Raw genomic sequence first — 10,672 nt, 5'->3', positions numbered from 1 at the left:
TAGTTAATACACTACTAGTAGATACTTTACAGCCAGTTAAAAAAAATAATGCATGATCTATAAGTTGTCGTTGATTCGCATGGTCGGTAAAGAATATTTTGAACGCATGTAATGTTATTTTTTGCTACACTATTATTTAAATACAAAACTATACTATCGTTTACAGCTTCGCAGAGTTATTGAAGCTTGGTTCCAAAAATGAATGCATGACCTTCAAGATTTCAAGATTTTTTCAAGATTTATTAGGAAAACACTCAGACACATTTACAATGTGTTACAAGAGGTCATTATTGATAACATATATACATTAAATATGACAGAAATGAACAAGTGATTAACAAATTAATACAAACAAAATTTACAGAAGAGAAGACAGTTTTCTGATAAACATTGACAATTTCTTATATAATTTAATATTGCAAAGTGACAAAAGACCTTCCATTTTTATAATGTTTGGATTATTTCTATAATACTGTGGTAAATATTTGTTTCTCAAATCTACTATCTCTGCATTTTTACAAATAAATAATACATGATACTCATCACCAATATCCTCTTTGCATTAATTACATTTTCTTTCTGATTTTGGTATATTGTACCATCTACCAGTTTCTATAGGCAATCGTAAGTTTGCAGTTCTGAATTTTGAAATCCAAATTCTAGATGACTCTGGTAAATTGATAAGGTATCTTTCTATTTCAAATCTATTTTTGAACAGTGAATAAAATTGTCCACGTGATGTGGTGTGTAAATCACTATACCATTTTTGTATGAACTGGTCACACAAAATTTGTTTTAATAAAGCCTTTTCGTATACAGCAAACTGGTTTATAAAAATAAAGCTCATGCCTAGCTCATTAAATATAGATTCTATGTGGTTTATCCACTTGAAATTCACACCATGATTGCTTTTTAAACATAGCTTTAACTTGTATAAAGTACCGCTAAGTTTATTTTCATTTAATACTAATTTACTCCAAAAAGAAATCATCCTCAATTTCAACCCGAATTTCGAGTGGATACCTCCCAAGTTCTCCATAAACCATAAATGATGCAGTTGAATTTCGAACTTTCAAAATTCTCTTACAGAATTTCAAGTGGATTTGTCCAATAATTTTAAGGTTTTCAAAACCCCACACTTCTGAACCGTACAATAAAATTGGTTCAATCATAGAATCAAACATTTTCAATTGTATATCTATAGGTATTGATTCATTACGAAATAGTTTATAAATGCAATATAACGCTTTTTGTGCTTGCTCAACAAGTGTTTTCCTTGTGTTAATAAACGTTCCATTATATTTGAAAATAACCCCTAGGTATGAATATGTATCAACAATTTCAAGGTTACAATCTTGCAAAGTAAAAATAAAATTCTGTCTCGTTTTTCTTTTACAAAAAATCATAACTTTAGTTTTATTAACATACACCTGTAGTTTCCATACATCACAATATGATTGAAAAATGTCTAGAGCTCTTTGCATATCTTCCATACTTTCAGACAGAATGACAGTGTCATCTGCATATAGAATAACAAATAATTTATAAAAAATTTGCAACTCACTTTCGAGCTTCTCTTTAATAATATTAAGAGGGTCACCGTCTAACTGGCTGAAATAACTTTCTAGATCATTAAGAAATATAGAAAAAAAGAAACGGTGATAAATTCTCCCCCTGCCTTACACCAGTAAGACAAGGGAAAAATCCAGACTGTTCACCATTATACTGAACGCAAGATTTAATATCATGGTACATGTTAAAAATAACCTTAAAACATTTACCTTTAATCTCACAATTTTGTAATTTTGTCCATAGCCCCGATCGCCAGACAGTGTCGAACGCCTTCCGAAAGTCGACGAAAGTACAATAAAGCTTCTTGCCAAACGAAAAATATAACTCAATTAGAGTATGCAATACAAAAATGTTGTCAACTGTTGAATATCCTTTCCTGAAACCAGCTTGGTTTTCGGAAATGAGACTCAGCTCGTTAGCAAAAATATTTAATCTAGAATTTATAACAGACGTAAATAATTTCCCTAGGCAACTGATAAGTGTGATTGCCCTGAAATTATCAGGGTCAGACGGGTTATCCTTGTTTTTAAAAAAAAGGTTTTATAAGTCCACTGGTCAAGCTTTCTGGAATAATACCAGTATCTAACACTACATTAAAAAGCTCACAATATATAGAAATTAACAATGGAGTTGAAAATTTCAAATATTCATTTAAAATGTTATCTGTACCTGGAGCTTTGTTATTTTTCAGCTCCTTTATTGCATCAGATATTTCTAATTCTGGTATTTTTTCATTTAATAACTCATCATATACAGGATTTTCACAAATACTATCAATATTCAAACTAAAATCTCCCTCATCATCTTTACTTGCATTTAAATTTTTAAAATATTCAAAAAAAATGTCAATCTCTACCTGTGGGTTATCTTTTCTTTTACTTGAAAATTTGTGAAGTGTATTCCAAAATGCTTTTGTGTTTGTTTTTGATAGTGATCGAAGCTCGTTTGCGCAATTTTCTTGGTATTTTTTATAACTCTTATTAAGGAGTTGTCGGTATTCTTTAGCCTTCATATTCATCAGTGTTTTGTTATCAGCAGTCTTATTTTTTTTTGTATTTCCTTCTTGCTCTGTGAAACTCATCACGCACAATCTTGCATTCTTTTTTAAACCATGGTTTGTTTTGAGTTGATCTTTGACGCTGTTTGCCCGCTGGTCCAAATGCAGTTGAAGCCGTATCTAAGAGTACATTTCCGAGTTCACTAATTAGGTCATTGACCTGTAGTGGTGTAACGGATTCCGTTTGAAAATTTTCGAGGGTGTGTTTGATTAAATTCAATGCATCCGTGTCATCGCTGAGCACCTGTGTAAACTTGTGTGCCTTGTTTTTGTTCCATCGAACGTAAGTGTTGTTTTTATATTTTGTTGATCAGTGTAATTTTTGTGTGTAATGCATAAAGAAAAATGCATCTGATTATGAACATCAGATAGTGTAGGGTCAAAGTCAAATATTTCAAATTCCATAACTAGGTCAAACATATCAGGTGACAAAATAAGGTAATCAACAAGACTTGCGTCTTTACAAGTGTTTTTTCCAATAAATTTATCCTGATGCAATCTACCATTTGCAAAACATAATGAACATCGTTTGCATAACTCTATTGATTTTCTGCCATAATTGTTAACAAGGCTGTCGTTGATTCCAATGTTATTTTTTGCTACACTATTATTTAAATACAATACTATACTATCGTTTACAGCTTCGCAGAGCTATTGAAGCTTGATTCCAAAAATGAATGCATGACCTTCAAGCTGTCGTTGATTCCAAGGTCGTTGTCGACAAAGTATCTGTTGATTTTTCTGTCATATTGTTGTAAGTTGTCTGTTCTGTTGACGTAACATCTGTACTGGATTGATGTTTAGTAGTAACTGGCTTCTCAGTTGTATCTATGACCTCAGTAGTTACGTAATCAGTAGTTGTTGCTTGGTACTCAGTGGTGCCATGGAGTGCAGTAGAAACTGATACTTTTTCTGATGACGAATTTGTAGTGGACTCAGTAATCAGACCTGACTGAGTGAAATTTGTAGGTTTTTACCTGACCTTTCAAAAAAATCTTGTTTCATGGTACGGTTTCCTGCTCCTGAAAGAGCTACAGTGACTGCAAATTCAAAGTTTTCCATTTTCACTGCCATAAAATCAGGATGTTTACAGTGTTGTCTCCCCTCATGTAAAGTTAATATAATTTTTAAAATTATTTCAATCATTCAACTTGTTTTAATTGAAAGCTAATTAACTAATTTTTACAATCAAATACAAAAAACATGATACTTTTTCACCAATTGAGTAAATAAACAGGGGTTTCCCTCCATGGTTATTTTCAGTTGGGGAATAACCCCTAGTTTTTCATACGAACTGTTTATAGCACCCCTGATTGAGTTGTCTTTTCCTCAGTTGTCACCCCTGATTGGGTTGTTTTTTCCTCAGTTGTCGTCCCTGATTGAGTTGTACGTACAGTGGTAGTTTCGCTCTCAGTGGTTATTTGAGTTGTCGCCTCATACCTTATCGTGTCGTAATCTTAAATAAATAGGTGAACACTCTTAATAATTATATGTGACATTCTATAATGAGAAGTCATATTTTTCGAATTAATATTGCAAATTGAAAGTAATAGAAATCCTAAACAAGATTAACAGTTGAAGAGTTAATTTATATTGCAAATAGAAACAAGCTAACATTGACTGTTGTTATTTTGTACCGATATTGTCTTGTAATATAATTAATGCCAAATTAAATGTACAGGAGTTTTAGCTTGTAATTGATAATTTAAAGTGCAAGCCATCGACAGTGGGTTTCGAATGTGGTGTGTCCCTGATATATCCGTGTCAGCCACTTTCATTTAATTAATTTTCACGTCCTTTTTATTCAAATGTATTTTTAAAAAAGGTACTTTTCCTTAGTGAGAAAACATATCTTCTTGAGTATTTGTGAACAACGAAAGTTATGGTGAAGCTAAACTACGGATTAAAGATAGTGGCGGGAAGATGCTATCATTGATGATTTTGTCATTCTTCAATTTCTAGATACTACAATAGGTATAAAGATAAAAATAATATTTAAATTCTAAATCAAACATGTAGTACACCAAAGTGGTTAACACGAAAGATAAACAACTAAGAATAATAATAAAAGAAATTGGAAAAACCATTAAGTTTTTACGTGTATCAATTTTTGATTTTAGTATTTTTCAACATCCACGAAATCAAATTTGAAAAGATCTAAAAACCTCTAAAAAAAAGATTTCATTAAAATATACTCCATCTCATTGACGTATACCACACATTTCATTGACGCATATCACACATTAATTGACGTTTAAAAACTCATTTCATTGACGTATACAACACATCTCATTGACATGTAACACACAACTCATTGACGTATACCACACATATCATTGACATATAACACATATCTCATTGACGTTTACCACACATCTCATTGACGTATACTACACATTAAATTGAATATACCACACATCTCATTCACATATTACACACAACTCATTGACGTATACAACACATCTCATTGACGTATACTACATATCTCATTAACATATACTCCATCTCATTGACGTATACCACACAATTCATTGACGCATACCACACATTCATTGACGTTTACAAACACATTTCATTGACGAATACCACACATCTCATTGACATATAACACACAACTCATTGACTTTTACCACACATCTCATTCATTGACGTATACCACACATCTCATTGACAATATACCACACATCTCATTGACAATATACCACACATATCATTCACGTATACCACACATCTCATTGACATACAACACACAACTCATTGACGTTTACCACACATCTCATTGACGTATACCACAAATATCATTGACATATACAACACATCTCATTGACGTATACCACACAATTCATTGACGCATACCACACATTATTTGACGTTTACAAACACATTTTATTGACGTATACCACACATCTCATTGACATATAACACACATCTCATTCACGTATACCACACATCTCATTGACAATATACCACACATCTTATTGACGTATACCACACATTTCATTGACATATAGCACACAACTCATTGACGTACACCACACATCTCATTGACGCATACCACAAATCTCATTGACGTATACCACATATCTCGTTGACGTATACCACAAATCTCGTTGACGTTCACCAAACATATCATTGACGTACAGATACAACACATCTCATTGACGTTTACCACATATCTTATTGACGTATTCCACACATCTCATTGACGTATACCACATATCTCGTTGACGTATACCACACAAATCTCGTTGACGTTTACCACATATATCATTGACGTACAGATACCACACAACTCATTCAAGTTTACTGCACATCTCATTGACGTATACCATACATCTCATTGACGTTTACCACACATCTCATTGACGTATACCACACATCTCATTGACGTTTACTACACATTTCATTGACGTATACCACACATCTTGTTGACGTATACAACATTTCTCGTTGCCGTATACCACACATTTAATTTTACTATACCACACATTTCTCCGGCGTATAACACACATCTTGTTGACATATAACACACAACTTATTGACGTACACCACACATCTTATTGACGTATACCACACATCTCATTGACGTATACCACATATCTTGTTGACGTATACCACAAATCTCGTTGACGTTCACCAAACATATCATTGACGTACAGATACCACACACCTCATTGACGTTTACCACATATCTTATTGACGTATTCCACACATCTCATTGACGTATACCACATATCTCGTTGACGTATACCACACAAATCTCGTTGACGTTTACCACATATATCATTGACGTACAGATACCACACAACTCATTCACGTTTACTGCACATCTCATTGACGTATACCATACATCTCATTGACGTTTACCACACATCTCATTGACGTATACCACACATCTCATTGACGTTTACCACACATTTCATTGACGTTTACCACACATCTTGTTGACGTATACAACATTTCTCGTTGCCGTATACCACACATTTAATTTAACTATACCACACATTTCTCCGGCGTATAACACACATCTTGTTGAAGTAAACCGCACATTTTATTGACGTAAACTGCACATCTCATTGACGCAAACTGCAAATTTCATTGACGTTAACTGCACATCTCATTGACGTATACCGCACATCTCATTGACATTAAACCATATATCTCGTTGACGAATACCACACATTCAATTTACGTATTCAACAATTCTCTTCGGCGTATACCGCACATCTCATTGAGGTATACCACACATACTATTGTCGAATACCATATATCTCATTGACGTATACCGTTTATTTCATTGACGTATACCATATATTTCATTGACGTAATAACACATATCTCATTGACGTATAGCACATATCTCATTGAGGTATACCACACATATCATCGATGTTTAATGCACATCTCATCGGCGTTTACACACATCTCTACGACGTATACCACACATATCTTCGACGTTTACCGCACATTTCGTTGACGTATAATACACACCTCAGTGATGTATACCTCATCTCATTGACATATACCACACATCTCATTGATGTATACCATACATCTCATTGATGTATACCATACATCTCATTGACGTATACTACACCTCTCATTGACGTATACCACACATATAAGTGACGTATACCACACATATAATTGACGTAATATTACACATCTATCCTCTCTAATAAAGATCAATAAATAGTGAACCTACCATCAACCAAGCATGTACACATTCCATTATACAAAGTGATACATATTTCTCCTTCTGCACAATCTGAGGTACAGGGATCACGTGATGTCTAAAAATAGAACAAAAAAGATATTTCTCACGAATTGGAGTCGCTTAGAATATCAGCATAATTATGATGAAATGCAAAGGACAGAAAAATGTGTCTTCCAAGTTCTGTAAAAAAATAAGTTTGGGAACTTTTTAAATGTACAATACAGACATGTCTTTGAAGACAAGACGTTGGCTAATAGTTGTATAATTTAATTTTGGATGTAACGCGTCTTCTGATTGACAGACGTTATTTTGTTATCAGCCCATAGACATAATTTAGTCATGTGACCGTGACGTCATCAACATTTTTTCATGATTTTCTACGGTTAAAATCGAATTTAGAATTAAATTATAAAAAATGACTGTTTCTGCTACGCGCGTTATTCAGTGTGCACCAACTTTTTTATGTTATTTCTTCATAGACAGAAAAAATATTACAGTCATTCCTTAAATGTCATTTGGTTTCCAGTGGAGAGCTGTTTCATTGACAATCCTTCTACATCTTCTTATTTTATTATGTCAGTTTTTTTAACTATTGAAGTGATTCTTTTTGAAAGATTCAACTTTTTTCAATCTCATTAGGAAAATATATTTGCTGGTTTTCTCATTAGCATTATTTACATTCAATAATCTCCATCAGTTTCACAAAATAGCTCATGAGTTAAGGCAGCAACCATTTGATTTTCTGGGGGGGGGGGGGGGGGGGGGGGCTATGTTTTTTTTTCTGTACAAACTTTTTTTTTTCGTCTGCGGCGAAAAAACAATCTATTTTTTTCGTGACAAAAAAAAACATATCCCCCCCAGAAAATCAAATGGTTGCTGCCTAAGTTTATCGTAAGTCGTGAACAATCCAGTTTACTTACGAGCTACTTTAATCATAAGATGTTTGGTGAAACTGATCTCTGGCTCTAAGGATGTCCGTTCCTCTTGTTTTTTTAAGTTTTGTAAGATATTCGGAACCCTCTGGTGTAATCCATGTTTTGCCATTAACAAAATTTGCTCATTAACCCCTATACTTTTCTTTCAAAAATTTGATTAACATACAGTCGAAAATATCATCTAAGGTTGTACTCCAAAGATATACCTCTGTTACTAAGATGAAGTTGCAATAATAAATTGTGGTATATAACTTCTAAAGTGACAAATGTAGAAAGCTAAAATTACAAACATGTTTTTTTTTTCAATTATATTTACTGTAAATTACAAAGAGATATGAAAAAACAGAGTCGTTATCAAGTTTCTAAAAAGGGAAAATCTGGAGGTCCTGATCTGATAATTAATGAATTTCTAAAGGTGGGGTCAAACACTCTAGTTTCACTTCTGACAAAACTTTTGAATAAGATACTTAACTCAGAAAATTTCCACAAAATTTGGAACATTTCTCTATTGACATCAATTTATGAATCTGGTGACCCATCTGATTGTGGGAACTATAGAGGTATAAGCATAACAAGCTGTCTTGGTAAAGTCTTTACCTCAATTTTACAAAAACGACTTAGAGATTTTCTTGAAACACATAATTTATTATCTTCAAATCAAGGTGGTTTTAGAAAAAATTACAGAACTGTAGATCATGTCTTTATTTTAAAAACAATAATAAACAAATATTTGTTTAAATGTAAAAAGAAACTATATATATATATATGTGTGTGTTTTGTAGATTTCAAAAAGGCTTTTGACAGTGTCTGGAGATCAGCTCTATTCTTCAAATTACAAAATAAAGGAATACAAGGCAAATTTTATAATATACTGCATGACATGTACTCAAATACCTTATATTCATGTAAATATCAAAATATGTTTACTCAGCATTTTCTTGCTAATCAGGGAGTCAAACAAGGAGACAGTTTAAGTCCAACTTTATTTAATATATTTGTTGATGACATAAGAAAAAACTTAGATACAAACTCAACTAGTGCAGTTAATTTAAACGGTCAAAAAGTGAACCATTTATTGTATGCTGATGATTTATTATTGATATCGGAATCTGCAGATGGTCTCCAGAACTCTCTTGATTCTTTACAAAAATATAGTACTGAATGGAAACTGGACGTGAACCTTAGGCCGACCACGTACCTTCCCGCGGTCGAGACTCGTGGTAGCCCGCTAAAGGTCGACCGCGGTCGAGACCCGTGGTAGCCCGCTATATTAAAGAAAACAAAAATTATAATTTTCCCTAAAAATAAAGCAAATAAAGAAAACTTTTACTTTTATTACAGTTCTAATGCAATTGAAATTGTTGATTGTTATAAATACTTAGGAGTCGATTTTCATAGCTCTGGAAAATTTATGCAGGCAGTGTCAAGCCTCTCAGATAAAGCTAAAAAAGCATATTTTGCATTGAAGTCAAAACTACCATATAGTGAAAGTTTGTCAGTTAAGACTTGACTCCAGCTTTTTAATTCAATGATAATTCCTATTTATGTTTATAAAGAGGGGGCACTGACTGCCCTAAGAGGGGTCCTGCTCCAGTTACTCTTACGTGATTCTCTTTCTGTAATTTATTTATTAATGAAATGCACATTTATACCCCTGGGGGTTGAAGGCATATACAAACAATACAATACAATATACACAATATAAAAATTAACATATCAAACATCATATATAAATTGGTAAAACAGTAATATTTATGCAGGCGTTGTGTCCACTCCCCTCAGTGCAAATGACTTTTTAATGAACGGAACAGTAAGCTGCATAATATCAAATGAAGATAGAATTAATTGTAATTTATCTGTTTCAGACAAATTAAAGTATTCTATCAAACATTTGTTTTCCATAAAAAGGGGCCCAATGACTACTCTATGAAGGGGACTGCTCCAGTCATGCTTCAGTGATTCTTTTCTTTTATAAAACAATTGTTTCCCACAAAAGGGAACCCATTTTCCTCCCTAGGGCCCCCTGGATCCGCCGAGCAATACTTCTTACCTGTCTATCAGGCGAGATGATATTCAGTCTCTCTCCAGATTTATCAGGAATTACACGCGAAACTCCAGATTGACAAACCTGTCCGAAAATTGACTTCGATAAGAATATTAAGACCGACATCTGGTAGCAATATTTAAATTGTAACATGGTTATATGATAATTTACAAGTCAATATGGTAATGTTCAAGTCTCAATGGTAATGTACAAGTCTCAATGGTAATGTACAAGTCTCAATGGTAATGTTCAAGTCTATGAGGTAATGTACCAATGTTTCTTGTAGTGAACAAGTCTTTATGGTAATGTACAAGTCTATAAGGTGATGTATGAGTATGTATGGTACT

General features: G+C 33.1%; 1 long non-coding RNA gene across 1 annotated transcript; it reads right to left on the bottom strand.

Annotated features, from left to right (window-relative positions):
- Positions 1-236: 236 nt before the first annotated feature.
- LOC139495117 (uncharacterized) lies at positions 237-10,353 on the bottom strand. The gene is made up of 3 exons (XR_011657258.1): positions 10,332-10,353; positions 7,335-7,422; positions 237-4,085 (listed from the first exon to the last, which is right to left on the bottom strand). It is a non-coding gene; the product is annotated as an uncharacterized lncRNA (long non-coding RNA).
- Between the last annotated feature and the right edge of the window lie 319 nt (positions 10,354-10,672).

This window comes from Mytilus edulis, chromosome 11 (assembly GCF_963676685.1).
Source record: "Mytilus edulis chromosome 11, xbMytEdul2.2, whole genome shotgun sequence".
Taxonomy (NCBI): Eukaryota; Metazoa; Mollusca; class Bivalvia; order Mytilida; family Mytilidae; genus Mytilus; species Mytilus edulis.
This window is presented reverse-complemented; position numbering and strand designations above follow the sequence as displayed.